Genomic DNA, 15,196 nt, shown 5'->3' on the forward strand with positions numbered 1-15,196 from the left:
AGTCTCACTAGTGTACCACTAAACTTAGAGCCCAAAATGGCAAATCGAAGGTACACTAGTGAAGAGGCCTACACGTTTCTGAGCATGATAGATAGTGAAGAGGAAGTCACTCATCTGTCAGATTCAGGCTCAGAATACAATCCTGTAGAGGACCGCAGCTCCATGACAGATAGCTCTGACGACGGAGTTGTGGTCCCTGCCAAGGTCAGGTGTACCCGACCCCGATCTTCTTCTTCTTCTTCTGCTGTTGAGGTGCAAGAACCGCAGGGCTCTCGTATGGAGCAGAGCAGTACTAGCGCCGCTATTCCTTCTGGTGAATTGGCAAGCGCCAGCGGCCTAGTACACCCTGGTCGTACATCCAGCACTGCAGTAACACTTGGTGACGTGGCGAGTCCCATAAGTGCAGTTCAAGCTGGCGAGGTGGCAAGCACAAGTAGTGTCCCGCTGCCACCAAGAAGACGAACACAGGCCCTTCGTGCCTATAATGCCCTTCCTGCTGCATTCGCCAATCCTAATTGGGAACCCACCACTTCTGCAGCACCCTTACTTCCCCCATTCACTGGCCAACCTGGCATTCAGGTGGAAACAATTGATTTTACGCCACTTGATTTTTATTTGCTGTTTTTCACCGAAGATCTCTATAGATCTATTGTGGACCAAAGCAATTTGTACGCTGGTCAACACATCGCCACTAATCCCCAGTCCTCCCTTGCCAGAGATTGGAGACCAATTACGATTTCCGAATTTAAGCTCTTTCTGGGCCTTTCCCTCAACATGGGCATAACTAAAAAGAGTGAGTTGCGGTCATATTGGTCCACTGACCCGATTCACCATATGCCCTTGTTCTCGGCTTCCATGACCAGGGCACGATACGAGCAGATCTTGCGGTTCATGCACTTCAACAACAATGAACTCTGTCGTCCTCGTGGAGACCCTGGATACGATCGGCTCTACAAAATTCGGCCCCTCGTAATCCACTTCAACCAAAGTTTTGCAGACTTGTTTACTCCCCATCAAGTTGTCTGCGTTGATGAGTCCCTGATTAAGTTTTCTGGCTGCTTGTCATTCAAACAGTACCTTCCCAGCAAGCGTGCCAGATACGGGGTCAGGATGTATAAGATCTGTGACAGGGCCACAGGCTATACATGTAGTTTTATGGTTTACGAGGGAAAAGATAGTCACGTAGAGCCGACAAACTGCCCTGACTACATAGGAAGCGCTGGCAAGATTGTGCGGGACTTGGTGTCACCCTTATTCGGAAAGGGGTACCACTTATATGTGGACAATTCTTACACAAGCGTGGCACTTTTTAGTCACCTTTTTGATCATTAGATTGGAGCATGTGGCACCGTGCGACCTAATCGCCGGGGCTTTCCCCAGCGGCTTGTAGATTCCCGTGTTAGGCTGGAGGAGAGAGCTTGCTTCAAGTGTAATAATTTGCTCGCTATGAAGTGGAGGGATAATGAGAATGTTTTCGTTCTTACCTCCCTTCATGCAGACACGACGGTCCAAATATCTACGGCGACTGGTGTTGTGGAGAAACCCCTCTGTGTCCACGAATATAACCAAAATATGGGAGGGGTGGACCTCAACGACCAGTTGTTGGCGCCGTACCTAGTTGCCCGTAAGGCCAGACGCTGGTATAAAAAAAGTGTCTGTATACTTAGGTCAGTTGGCTTTGCTGAACGCTCATGTGCTATACAAAGCTTCAGGACGGACTGGATCCTTCCTTAAATTCCAGGAAGAGATCGTCAGAGCCCTTCTGTTTCCAGACAGTGCTCCACCTCACCTTCCCAATCCAAATGCAGTAAGCCGGCTGCATGAGAGGCATTTTCCTTATGTCCTCCCGTGTACCCCTACCCAACGAGCCTCCCAAAGAAAATGTTGTGTCTGCAAAAAGCGTGGATATAGGCGTGACACCCGCTATTATTGTCCTTCCTCTCCTGACAATCCTGGTCTTTGCATAGGTAAATGTTTTAAGCGCTACCATACAGTAGTTGAGTTTTAGCGTAGGGTACAGCATTGCACAGACTAGGCACACTTTCATAGGGTCTCCAAAGATGCCATCGCATTTTGAGAGACCCAAACCTGGAACCAGTTACAGTTACAAAAGTTAGTTATAAAAAAAAAAAAATGTACACAAAAAAAAATATAAAAAACAAAAAACAAAAATAGTTGTCGTTTTATTGTTCTCTCTCTCTCTCTATTCTCTCTCTATTGTTCTGCTCTTTTTTACTGTATTCTATTCTGCAATGTTTTATTGTTGTTATGTTTTATCATTTTTGCTTTTCAGGTATGTAATTTTTTTATACTTTACTGTTTACTGTGTTTTATTGTTAACCATTTTTTTTGTTTTCAGGTACGCCATTCAGCTGCAGCGCGGATTTATTTATCTTGACAGCAACAGCGTTTGCTCCCACGATACATAAAGCCGTGACTCCAGCGGTGCCGGAGGTGATTTCACCATCACAGTTACATAATTGAGCATATATGCCAAAGCATGGGGGCAGAAGGGGCGGAGGAGCGATTTGCTCCTACCTTTTGCGGGTGGATGCCCCCATGCTTCAGCATATATATATTTTAGGCACAGGTTGCGTTAAAAAATGTTTTATTTTTTACTATTTTTTTTGTGTTTGTTTTGCAGGTATGGTAAGTCTTACTGTTATACTGTAATGTTACTTTGTTTTTTTGTTAACCATCCTTTGCTTAGCAGGTACGCCATTCAGTTGCAGCGCGGATTAATTTAACTTGACAGCAACAGCGTTTGCTCCCACGATACATAAAGCCGTGACTCCAGCGCTGTCGGAGGGGATTTCACCACCACAGTTAAAAAAAGAGCATATATGCCAAAGCATGGGGGCAGCAGGGGCGGAGGAGCGATTTGCTCCTAACTTTTGGGGTGGATGCCCCCATGCTTCGGCATATATAAATGGTGCATGTATGCCCATCATTAGAAGTGGGTGGATGAAGGGAGGTATTCTAATGGTGGGCATCAATCTCTTTTTTTTCGTTCAGCCCACAGGCTGCATGAAAAAAAAAAAAGATTACAATATATGCCCAACAAGGACCAGCAATGTACTGGTATGTTGCTGAACTTTAAGTGGTTATACCAGAATGATGTCTGCAGGTTTAGGTATCATCTTGGTATCATTCTTTTCAGCCAGCAGTCGGCTTTCATGTAAAAGCAGTCCTAGTGGCTAATTAGCCTCTAGACTGACAAGCAGTGGGATGGAATGTCTTCCATGGTTTTCTCTGGCTCTCCTGTCCCAACAGGGAACCCGAGAATGCAGCCGGTGATTCGGCCAGCTGACCATAGAGCTGATCAGAGACCTGAGTGGCTCCAATCATCTCTATGGCCTAAGAAACCGGAAGCTACGAGCATTTCATGACTTAGATTTCGCCGGATGTAAACAGCGCCATTGGGAAATTGGGGAAGCATTTTATCACACCGATCTTGGTGTGGTCAGATGCTTTGAGGGCAGAGGAGAAATCTAGGGTCTAATAGACCACAATTTTTTTCAAAAAAAAAGAGTACCTGTCACTACCTATTGCTATCATAAAGGATATTTACATTCCCTGAGATAACAATAAAAACGGTTAAAAAAAAAAAAAAAAAAGAAAAATGAAAGGAACAGTTTAAAAATAAGAATCTGGCGTAAAGGGGAATGCAAGCGTCGGTCTGGCGTCAAATGTAAACAGCAATTACACCATGCATGTGAGGCTTTTAAAAATGTATGTAGTTTGTCGCCACTGCACATTTGTGCGCAATTTTAAAGCATGTCGTGTTTGGTATCTATGTGATCGGCCTAAGATCATCTTTTTTATTTCATCAAACATTTGGGCAATATAGTGTGTTTTAGTGCATTAAAATTTTTTTAAAAAGTGTGTTTTTTCCCCCAAAAAAGCGTTTTAAAAATCGCTGCGCAAATACTGTGTGAAAAAAAAATGAAACACCCACCATTTTAATTTGTAGGGCCTTTGCTTTAAAAAAATATATAATGTTTGGAGGTTCAAAGTAATTTTCTTGCAAAAAAAAAAAAATTTTCATGTAAACAAAAAGTGTCAGAAAGGGCTTTGTCTTCAAGTGGTTAGAAGAGTGGGTGATGTGTGACGTAAGCTTCTAAATGTTGTGCATAAAATGCCAGGACAGTTCAAACCCCCCCCCAAATGACCCCATTTTGGAAAGTAGACACCCCAAGCTATTTGCTGAGAGGCATGTCGAGTCCATGGAATATTTTATATCGTGACACAAGTTGCGGGAAAAAGAAATTTTTTTTTTTTTTTTTGCACAAAGTTGTCACTAAATGATATATTGCTCAAACATGCCATGGGAATATGTGAAATTACACACCAAAATACATTCTGTTGCTTCTCCTGAGTACAGAGATACCACATGTGTGAGACTTTTTTGGGAGCCTAGCCGCGTACAGGGACCCCGAAAACCAAGCACCACCTTCAGGGTTTCTAAGAGTGTAAATTTTTAATTTCACTCCTCACTGCCTATCACAGTTTCGTAAGCCATGGAATGCCCAGATGGCACAAGCCCCCCACCCCCCCAATGACCCCATTTTGGAAAGTAGACACCCCAAGCTATTTGCTGAGAGGTATAGTGAGTATTTTGCAGACCTCGCTTTTTGTCACAAAGTTTTGAAAATTGAAATAAGAAAAAAAAAAAAATACATTTTTCTTTTCTTTCTTCATTTTCAAAAACAAAGTGAGAGCTGCAAAATACTCACCATGCCTCTCAGCAAATAGCTTTAGGTGTCTACTTTCCAAAGTGGGGTCATTTGGGGGGGTTTGTGCCATCTTAGCATTTTATGGCCTTCAAAACTGTGATAGGTAGTGAGAAATGAAATAAAAAATTTACGCCCTTAGAAAGCCTGAAGGCCGTGATTGGTTTTCGGGGCCCCGTACGCAGTTAGGCTCCAAAAAAGTCCCACACATGTGGTATCCCCGTACTCAGGAGAAGCAGCTAAATGTATTTTGGGGTGCAATTCCACATATAACCATGGCATGTGTGAGCAATATATCATTTAGTGACAACTTTTTGTAAAATATTTTTTTTGTCAATCACTTGGGACAAAAAAATAAAATATTCAATGGGCTCAACATGCCTCTCAGCAATTTCCTTGGGGTGTCTACTTTCCAAAATGGAGTCATTTGGGGGGGTGGGTGTACTGCCCTGCCATTTTAGCACCTCAAGAAATGAGATAGGCAGTCATAAACTAAAAGCTGTGTAAATTCCATAAAATGTACCCTAGTTTGAAGACGTTATAACTTTTGCGCAAACCAATAAATATACGCTTATTGACTTTTTTTTACCAAAGACATGTGGCCGAATACATTTTGGCCTAAATGTATGACTAAAATTGAGTTTGTTGGATTTTCTTTATAACAAAAAGTTGAAAATATCACTTTTTTTTAAATTTTCGGTTTTTCCGTTTATAGCGCAAAAAATAAAAACTGCAGAAGTGATCAAATACCATCAAACGAAAGCTCTATTTGTGGGAAGAAAAAGGTGCAGGTTTAGGAAAATTATTACTCCACACTGTCTTACCGCTATCCCTTTAAAGGTGTAGCGAAGGATTTCCTCAATCTGATTTTTGCTCAGCAGCCTACAGTATAATCATTTGCTGCAGCAGTTGAACCATCAAGCTTTTTATACCATATCTTGCAGAATAAAAAGCATCTAATTTACTAATAACTGTTCCCTTGAGGAATGACTATGTTCAATCCAATGAGGTTTATGCACTATTTCTCCAATAAATGTTTGGAATTAGGCTGAATGAATATATTTACAAAAAAGTTCAGTTCTGCTCTGGCGACGACGCCCATAAATAATTAAAAACACAGCAGTTCGTCTATTTACACTTGGAATGCTTTTTCTAGCTGTTGAATCAAAGTTTCTTAACTCTTAAACCAAAAACTGAAGAACCAGTAAAATAAAATTCATATACTTTCTGGAGTAAGTTCATATCTTCTACATAGATTATGTCTCATATAGCTGTGGCCAATTGACCTCTTATTTGATTAAATCAGTGATCTTTTTTAGCTATCTGTATGTAGAACATAGGATGCTAGGTAAATTTTATTTTTGGCCGCTTCTGTAGTCAAGGGAGCAGCCATTGTTGCTCTGGTCTGTTCAGGGTTTCACAGGTTAAGAAGTTTGATTGCTTCCCCCTGCCACTGGAAGAAGCTTCAAGGCCATGGGGAGGGAGATTTAATAGACCAGCCTTAATATTTATCATACCCTAGCAAATCCCTGGAGGGGAAAGTACAGAAAGTGGCTGGAGAGGTGCTAAATAGTCTGGAGCCCAGGGGAGATTGTTCTTTCTTTAGCAGGCAGCCAATGAACTGGGTGGCTGTACTTTGAGGCCTCAGCTGTGACAAAACTGAGGACCTGAAGTGATCTTTTAAGGAGCTGGCTCTAGGACTTAACCATAAGGGCTCTGATGTGGATTAGGATTGTCTCCCTTACTGGACTGCTTCCGGAGGAAGCTGGAAGGTGCACAACTGTCCTGGGGACTTGGGAGTACTGACCTTGAATTGTGGCCCCTGGTGACTGGGTGTCTTTAGAATGCAAGTGCCCAAAAGGTAGCTATGGACTGAGATGGCTCTCGGAGTCTCAGAATACGGGCCATGCCCCTGTCCTCTGCAGAATTTTGGATCAGGAGCCTAGAAAAGAGTGTCCTTCTCTTACTGTGCAGCGTTTGAGCATTTTGGAGTACCCCATGCCCTAGCAACTCTCCTGTTTAAAGTTCTTAAAAGAAATAGGATATCAAAAAGGCATCCCCTAGACCAGGCATGTCCAAAGTCTGGCCCGTGGGCCAATCACGGCCCACGGTCCGGTTTTGAGCGGCCCGCCTGGTTATCTAAACATGTAGATCTTTTGTGGCCCTCGATGATCTCCCAGCGCCGGGGCCACAAAACATATATAGACTGGCTGCCTCAGAGGGAGGAGGCGGGATGAGTGCCGTGCACACAGGAGTAGTATTTCCTGTTTACACAGCAGCCTCTGTAATAGGAAGTCTCCGGCGCTGCCATTGGACGATTGCTCTGTCCATCAAAGAAGGCAGGACTTTCTCTTAAAGAGGTCGCTGTGTAAACAGGAGATTCTCCAGTAGGATATCTTTGGCGCTTGTCCTGCCCCTTCCATGTGCCCTCCAAGGCTGCACTGATGGTAATGGTGAGTGCATTCCTGGCAATGGTCTGTGCTGCATTCCTGGCAATGGTGAGTGAATTCCTGGCAATGGTGGGGCTGCATTCCTGGCAATGGTGGGTGCATTCCTGGCAATGGTGGGGCTGCATTCCTGGCAATGGTGGGGCTGCATTCCTGGCAATGGTGGGGCTGCATTCCTGGCAATGGTGGGGCTGCATTCCTGGCAATGGTGGGGCTGCATTCCTGGCAATGGTGGGGCTGCATTCCTGGCAATGGTGGGGCTGCATTCCTGGCAATGGTGGGTGCTGCATTCCTGGCAATGGTGAGTGAATTCCTGGCAATTGTGGGGCTGCATTCCTAGCAATGGTGAACGCATTCCTGCCAATAATGGGTGCTGCATTCATGGCAATGGTGAGTGCATTCCTGGCAATGGTGGGTGCTGCATTTCTGGCAATGGTGGGTGCTGCATTTCTGGCAATGATGGGTGCATTCCTGGCAATGATGGGTGCATTCCTGGCAATGATGGGTGCTGCATTCCTGGCAATGGTGAGTGCATTCCTGGCAATGGTGGGTGCTGCATTCCTGGCAATGGTGGGTGCTGCATTCCTGGCAATGGTGGGTGCTGCATTCCTGGCAATGGTGGATGCTGCATTCCTGGCAATGGTGGATGCTGCATTCCTAGCAATGGTGGGGCTGCATTCCTGGCAATGGTGGGTGCATTCCTGGCAATGGTGGGTGCTGCATTCCTGGCAATGGTGAGTGAATTCCTGGCAATGGTGAGTGAATTCCTGGCAATGGTGGGGCTGCATTCCTGGCAATGGTGGGTGCTGCATTCCTGGCAATAGTGAACGCATTCCTGCCAATGATGGGTGCTGCATTCCTGGCAATGGTGAGTGCATTCCTGGCAATGGTGGGTGCTGCATTTCTGGCAATGGTGGGTGCATTCCTGGCAATGATGGGTGCTGCATTCCTGGCAATGGTGGGTGCTGCATTCCTGGCAATGGTGGGTGCATTCCTAGCAATGGTGGGTGCTGCCTTCCTGGCAATGGTGGGTGCTGCCTTCCTGGCAATGGTGGGTGCTGCATTCCTAGCAATGGTGGGTGCTGCATTCATGGCAATCAGGGGTCTGCAGATGGGCACTGCCCCCTATTTTGCTTCACAGTTCTTTATTTAAAATTTTAGGTTTTTTTCCTGAAACTTCCCTCTTAAAGTGAAGGTGCGTGTTATACACCAATAAATACAGTATATCCAAATAATATGCCTGAGCTCATCTCTTTACTCACACAAAGCCACAAAGGCAAGAGAATTCTTGTTGGGCAGTGTATTAGTGCTCAAACGAACATACTTAGACCGAATTTTAATGGTTCAAAGAATGTCAGGCAAAATGGTCGGCCCTCGTGCATGATCACTTCATCAAATCTGGCCCTCTTTGAAAAAAGTTTGGACACCCCTGCCCTAGACTGACAAAAATAAAGTGCTAATAAAAACAGGCAATGTGACAATATACTCATAAGTGCATGTGAATACATTCAATAAGTGTAAAAACTTGAGAATCTTAAAAATAGATACAGTCCATAAATTGAGATCAAGTATGCTCTCAATGAAAGTAGTGGATAAAAGTTCATCTAAATAATTCCAAACAAAATTGCTCCATGTGCGTGCAATCTGCCACTGCAAATCAACGTGTGTGCTTCCTCCAGGGTGAGCACACATACGCAGGTGTGGACCCTCTGGGCTTAAAGGGGGCCCCTGTTGATCACTAAGGGAGACCCGCTACTACAAATATTGTGGTGTTGGTTAGTGGATATTAACCCTTTGTGACATTTTGACTGACCCTGTAGTGAAGTCTATTGAGAGGCCATATTGCACTATCCCTCTTAAATGCATCACCTTCTATCTATTAACTTTCTTTCTGCTGCTCAGAACTGTGTCCCTGAACATCTGAGAGATATCTAATATTATACCCCTGATAATTAACCCTTAACTGGACACTTCTCAAGCTTGGTGCTCTTAGGAAATTGTTCTACAACTCGTTTCCTCGTTACAGAAACTATTACCTCTAGCGCACCAGCATCTTCAAGAGCTCCAACGTAACTGGCCAAAGACTTCCTTTACCTAACGCCCGCCCACCGTATAGACAAATGACGGCAGGTGGGGTGCTCTGTTGTCCTGGGACAAGGTCATATGATGTTGCCCCAGTCTCACCCTGATTGCGCGCCCGCAGAGGCACGGAGAGTGGCAATCGCGGGCATGCTGTGTCACTGGGACACGGCGCAACCCTGATCTTGGTAAAGAGCCGATGTGATCAGCTGTGTCCAATCACAGCTGATCACATTTAAACAAGGAAATGCTGGTTATCGGCTCTCCTCGCCTCACAATGACAGGGTGTGAGGAGAGGAGAGCTCATCAGCAGCATCTCCTCACAGGGGAAACCTGTACAGATTATCAGGGCACTAATCATCAATGCCCGATTATCAGTGCAGCCCCAGTAGTGCCCAGCAGCGATTCCAGTCTGTGCCATCAGTGATGCATATTAGTGACTCCTCATTAGTGCCACCTCATCAATGCCCTTCAGTGCCATCTCATCAGTGCCACCTACCAGTTTCCATTAGTGCAGCCTCATCAGTGAAGGAGTAAAATTACTTATTTACAAGATTTTCAAAATGTTCAGTCTTTTTTCATTTTGTTAGCAAAAAACCCAGCAGTGATTATATACTACCAAAAGAAAGCTCTATTTGTGTGAAAAAAAATGATAAAAATGTAATTTGGGTACAGTATGACCATGCAATTGTAAAAGTGTGACAGCCCTGAAAGCTAAAAATTGGCCTGGGCACAAAGGGGGCTAAAAATGCCAAGCATAGAAGCGGTTAAAGTGATATTAAAGTCTTGTTTTGTTTTTTTTTTTCTTTAAAAATAACACAGCATGTTATACTTACATGCTCTATGCAGTGGTTTTGAAAGAGCAGCCTAAATCCTCCTCTTCTCGGGCCCTCTCCGGTGCTTCTGGCCCCTCCCTCCTACAGAGTACCCCACAGCTTGCTATGGGGTCACCTGAGCCGAGCTTCTGCTCGGTGTGTCTATTCAGACAAAGAGCCGTGGCTCAGCCCCACCCCCTCTAGCTCACTGACTTTGACAGCAGCGGGAGCCAATGGCGCCTGCTGTGGTCTCAGCCCATGAGGGGGGAGAGTCCCCAGACTTTGTGGCTCTAGTGCGATATCACTGGATTGAGATGGGGCTCAGGTAAGTATTAGGGGGCCTGCTGCACTCAGAAGGTTTTTTATCTTACTCTATGAATGGACACACAGAGCAGCGGCTCGGCTCGGGTGCCCCCATAGCAAGCTGCGAGTGTACTCTGCAAGAGGGAGGGGCCAGGAGCGCCGGCGAGGGACCCGAGAAGAGGAGGATTTGGGCTGCTCTGTGCATTAAGACAAAAAAAACCTCCAGCCTTTAGAACCACTTTAAGGACTGTGTTAGAGTACCTGGTATCCTGCATAGTCAAGAGTTTGAGATTACTTTGCAGTTATTGAATTATAGCCTAGGTCTAACCTCCTCACCGTAAGTGACAGTAGACGACTTAGTCATTATTCTCTTGATATGAAGCTCACCATCTATGCTGCTCATTTTCAGTGGGGGAGGCTACAGTATATGCCGACCCTAACAGAACGTAAGGTGGCACTCCTACTATATTGTTTGATATTGGAAACAGTATATGCCAAAAACTGTTTTGCGTTGTAATATTTTGTCTTTTTTCAGGGTCTCGAGTGTCATTTCTGGATGACCCTAAGGCCCCTTTCACATGAGGCGGACTCCGTTTCTACGGAGCCCGCCTCGGTCCGCCGACTCAGCGGGAGATCTGTCCGTTGATCTCCGCTGAGCCGGCGGATGACAGGTCCCTCTCTGCTCACTGAGCAGGGAAGGGGCTTGTCAGGCGCCGCTGCCGCCTATGGAGGGATCGGACGAAAACGGACAGCGTGTCCGTTTTCGTCAGATCTCACCCGATCCGATCCGCCAGCGACGGATCTGGACGTAGAGCCATCCGTCTGCTTTTAGCGGATCGGACGGGGTCGGATGTCAGCGGACATGTCTCCGCTGACATCCGACGCTCCATAGGCTAACATGGATCGCCCGTTCAGGTCCGCCGTCAAAACTGACAGGCGGACCTGAACGGTCCGATCGTGTGAAAGGGGCCTAAGGTACAAGCCAAAAGTTATCATTCTTTGTCTATTGACATGTATACCCGAGGTGTCAGAGGTGAAAAGGTCTGTGTAGAGGTCAAGATAAGAAGAGAAGACCCAAAACAATCAGCGGCTCCTGCGGGGGTTGTGCTACGGTAACTAAACCCAAGAATGGAATTATATTGCTGTTCAGTCTTAAGATGTGGTGGCTGCATTGGAGTTTTCTTTTTTCTTAAGCTAGGAACATTTTCAATGACAGAAAATAGCTGTTGATCCTGCTGTGTCCTTGTCCTTGTCATTTCCTGTAAGCATCATATCTTCCTTTGTAGCTATCCTTGGCAAACTACCAATCTCACTGCCTTCCATGTAATGGAGATGGAGAGATACGGACATGTTTGTAGTCCATATCAGGACAGCAGCCTGGGGTGACAACCATGCCTTCTTCCATGGAAACAGTAGCCACCCAGGGATATGAAGTGTGTTATCTGTAAGAAAAACAGATAAAAATCAAGCAAAAAAAAAAAAAAGAAGAAGGATGACAAATGCAGCCAACACATCAAGGACTGTAAATATATGCAATATATTATTTTTAAAATATACAAAGCATTCTGTAAATGGACAAGGAGATAGGCGGGTGGATGAACATCACCACCTCCACTTTATACAATCACAGAATGCCTTACATATGATACGTACACTGATCGGCCACAACTTCATGACCACCCATCTAATATCGAGTAGGTCCCTATTTTTCCCGACAAAACAGCCCTGACCAATAGAGGCATGAATGCCGCTAGACCTCTAAAGTTATGCTGTGGTGTCCGGCAAAACCAAACTGTCAAACCATCCAATGGCTGGTGTCATAACTGATCACATGTGCAGCATCATGGCAGTTGTAGATTAAACAGAGGCTTCCTTGGCTGAAAACAATAGGGGGGGGGGGGTTTACTTACACTTTAAGACCTGTAAGCTGTGAGCTGAGGCCTTCAAGGATCAGACTTAACTTTTTAGCACTTCCCACAGATGTTCAAAGGCATTGAGATCTGGAGCAATTTTGGAGGACAAGTCAAAACCTCAAACTAGTTGTGTTTCTCAAACCATTCTTCAACCATTTTTGCAGCGTGGCAGGGCGCATTATCCTGCTGAAAGAGCCCACTGCCATCAGAGCATACCAGTTCCATGAAGAGGTGTACTTGGTTAGAAACAATGTTTAGGTTGGTGGTACATGTCAAGTAACATCGAAATTAATGTCAGGACCCAAGCTTTCCCAGGAAAACATTGCCCAAAGCATCACACCGCCTCCGCCAGCTTGCAATTTTCCTACACTGTATCCTGGTGCCATCTCCTCCCCAGGTAAGTGACGTGCATGGATTCCAGCTATCCATATGACGTAAAAGAAAATGTGATCCGACCAGGCCACCTTTTTCCATTCCTCTGTAGTCCAGTTCTGATGCTTATGTGCCCACTATAGACACTTTTGGCTGTGGGCACGGGTCAGCATGAGCACCCTTACTAGTCTGCAGCTACGCAGCCCCATATAACTTGTGATGCCCATTATGTATGCTTTCAACACAAACTTCAAGGACAACATGTTTACTTGCTGCCTAATATATCCCACTGACTTGCAGATGCCATTGTATCAATTTAATAGGATTTTATAACAACTTACCTGTAAAATCCTTTTCTTGAAGTACATCACGGGACACAGAGCACCATAGTAATTATTATGTGGTTATAGACCATCTTCAGGTGATGGACACTGGCACACTCTAAACAGGAAGTTGCCTCCCTATATAACCCCTCCCACACAGGGATCACCTCAGTTTTTGTAACAAAGCAATATACATACAAAAGAGGGGAGGGACTTCTGTGTCCCGTGATGTACTTCAAGAAAAAGGATTTTACAGGTAAGCTGTTATAAAAATCCTATTTTCTTTATCGTACATCACGGGACACAGAGCACCATAGTAATTACTACAGTCAGATCCATATATATTGGGACATCGACACAATTCTAATCTTGTTGGCTCTATACACCACCACAATGGATTTGAAATGAAACGAACAAGATGTGCTTTAACCGCAGACTTTCAGCTTTAATTTGAGGGTATTTACATCCAAATCAGGTGAACAGTGTAGGAATTACAACAGTTTGTATATGTGCCTCCCACTTTTTAAGGGACCAAAAGTAATGGGACAATTGGCTGCTCAGCTGTTCCATGGCCAGGTGTGTGTTATTCCCTCATTATCCCATTTACAAGGAGCAGACAAAAGGTCCAGAGTTCATCTCAAGTGTGCCATTTGCATTTGGAATCATTTTTATGATCATGTTATGCGATCACATGTTGTGTGTGGGGAAGGGAGATCTATCGTAATCCTTTCCACTCCAGGAAGAGGATGCGATTAAGCAGCTAACCTCTATAGTAACCCTTTCAATCAAAGCTGAGGACAAATGTCTTCAGTAACATAAACAGGGGCTGGCACTGTTACTCCCTGCTTTGTCTGGTGAGGAACGTACTATGGAAGCATGACCAGGGTCCCCAGAGCCTGATGGGGATGCCTTTGGAGCCTTTTTTGAGGGGGTGAAACCACCTTTTTAGAAAGCATAGTGCAAAGCAACAATCAGAGGTAAAAAGAGCCAAGCGCACCCACTGCTGAGCCTTAGTCCAGCAATAAATGCTGCTAATAACAATCAGCCTGATGCTTGGGCAAAAAGTGTCATTCAGAATGCCTGCATATACCACCTATATGCCACCCAAGCCGCTGCTGTGTCTCCTCCTTCAGTCAGATGTTTTCCTGACTGAAGTTTCTTAAGGACTGAGCCAACCTGCGCTGCCGTGTGAAGAAACGCATGGATGCGAATTCACATACCGGCCTTTAAAATGTGATTGCCGCTCGGGATCTCGGCGGTGGCAGCGGGGGGGAGAGAGGCGGTGGGAAGGAAGCCATCCAAGCCAAGGAGGAAAAAACTTCAGAGGGAGGAAGCCAGACCGCCCGCTGCCTGAGCGCTGGTCTATGCAGGGGGAAACAGAAACAGCCGCTGCTGCCATGGGGAGACCCCAGCAATCCCCCTGCCCTTCATCCATAGTGGCTGCGACCGTCCTGGGAGAGACCCCCTGAGAGGTATGCAAAGTTTCTTTTTTGCAAACACAAGGCATATACAGAGAGGCATGGCTACTGTGAAGATGACCTTTAGGTAAGCTCACTAAACCATCTAATGGCGATTCTTAGGCATGACAAGAACATTTTTTTTTGCTCAAAGAAGTATCCTTAAGTGAACCAAGTTCCTTAGGACCTTCACTTACCTGATCCCTGCCACAGAATTCTGCTGAATAATCAGACAGACCCAATTTTCACCCATCACGGCGGGCTAAGTCAAAGACCTTCATGGACCGGGTTCCTTAAAAAGGGGTTCCACTCCCCTGAACCTTTATAGCACCCTGCCAGGAAGGCTTTGGTATTTTGATAAATAACCAAAGAACTGGGTCCCAGGGTCCAGCCCTCCAAGAGAGGCATTACAGGCAAAACCTTGTTTCTTCGGTGAAGAGGCCCGGGTACTATCCACTTTGGCCTTTAAATGGCACTTTGAATGGATCCGGTTTGTTAGCTTGCTCGTCCAGCAAAGATTGCTCCAGTGGAGCTCTTCATAATACATCTTTAACCATGACTAACACCTTAGACACTGGCGAAAAAACTAAGGTGAGAGGGGTTATATAGGGAGGCAACTTCCTGTTTAGGGTGTGGCAGTGTCCATCACCTGAAGGTGGCCTATAACCACATAGTAATTACTATGATGCTCTGTATCCCGTGATGTACGATAAAGAAAATCAGTGTTATTTACTTAACCTGTCAGTGCTCAGGA

This window comes from Aquarana catesbeiana, linkage group LG09 (genome assembly GCF_042186555.1).
Source record: "Aquarana catesbeiana isolate 2022-GZ linkage group LG09, ASM4218655v1, whole genome shotgun sequence".
NCBI lineage: Eukaryota > Metazoa > Chordata > Amphibia > Anura > Ranidae > Aquarana > Aquarana catesbeiana.